The following is a 1,622-nucleotide window of genomic DNA, read 5'->3' on the forward strand; positions in this document are numbered from 1 at the left end:
TTTAATTCTAGGAGTAGTAGTGGTCAGCTTTAGGAAATTTATTTATGTTGAACTCTAGTCTATGCCAATTCTCATTTTATTACTACATTTCTGAACCTTACAATTTGAGTATTACGTATCTAATTGAAATACTGATGGATTTTAATTTAACAATGGATTATTTATTTGTTGTTTGGAATCACATGGGAAATTATATATGTTGTTTGAAATAAAAATAAATAAAAAGAAAAAAATAAAATAGGATGTTACAATTTGGTATCAGAGCAGTTCGATCTTGATTGGACTGTGAGTTAGGTGTAAGCTGACCAATTTGGTAGCATGACTGTGGGAGAATATGCGGCAAAGTTTGAATCCTTATCGCGATACTTCAAGTTTTTTTGTCAGACCATTGATGAAGACTTTATGTGTCACCGTTTCCAAGATGGATTGAAGTATGAAATTCAAGATTCGGTACTACCTCTGGGAATCACGCGATTCCAACCCCTAGTGGAAAAGTGCAGAGAGGTAGAGGCTATGAAGAACCGTAGGCTGAATCGTGGGGGTACAGGTAACCACGGGGGACCAACACGACCGAGTAATCAGAACCAGGGTCGTAGTAGACCAGATCAAAATCCATATCGTCGTCCCCAAGGGTCAGATAAGGGACCATATCGTCCAATGACCTCCATTTCAGATGATAGACAGAGGACTTCAGAATCAAAGCCATACTGTTATCGTTGTGGAGACCCAAGACACCTTGCGAATAAGTGCACTCTCAACGGCAGTGTATGTTTTAAATGCCAGAAGCCCGGACATCTAGCCAGGGATTGCAAGGAACCAAAGGCAGAAGCCTCACTACATGCGACTGAAGTCACACGCCCAACAGCTCAAGGACGAGTTTACAATATAAATGGTCAAGGGACGTCTCGCCCGAATGAATCCTTCCAAGGGGAGTGTGAAATCTCAGGTAAAATTCTAACCGTCCTTTTTGACTCTGGTGCAACACATTCATTTATCTCTATGGACTGTGTAAAGCTATTGGAATTGCATGTCACAACCTTATTGTTTGATTTGTCTGTTACCACCGCTGCTGATAATACTTTAATTGCAAATACGGCATGTATGCATTGTCCTATAGTTGTGTTGAGTAGGAAATTTAATGTGAACCTCATTTGTCTACCTCTTAAGAACCCCGACGTTATCCTTGGTATGGATTGGTTGTCACACCATTATATTTTATTAGATTGTGGTTGTAAGACTGTAATTTTTCCCGATCCAGAGCTTTCTAAATTTTTAGCCGCGTGCGAAATCAAGGTTGCTCTTAAGGAAGGTGATATGGAAATTTTGTCCCTAACTAGTATGGAAGTTACTCGCGATGTCAAGATAAAGGATATACTAGTGGTGAGAGATTTCTCTGACGTGTTTCCGATTGATGTACCAGGACTACCGCCAGTGCAAGAGACTGAGTTTTCTATTGACTTACACCCAGGTACTGGACCCATCTCAATTGCACCATATCGGATGTCGCCTTCCGAACTAACTGAACTTAAAGAACAATTGGAAGAATTAATGTCAAAACAATTTATTCGACCTAGTGTTTCACCGTGGGGAGCTCCTGTCTTGTTAGTAAAGAAAAAGGACGG

This window comes from Cicer arietinum, chromosome 8 (genome assembly GCF_000331145.2).
Source record: "Cicer arietinum cultivar CDC Frontier isolate Library 1 chromosome 8, Cicar.CDCFrontier_v2.0, whole genome shotgun sequence".
NCBI lineage: Eukaryota > Viridiplantae > Streptophyta > Magnoliopsida > Fabales > Fabaceae > Cicer > Cicer arietinum.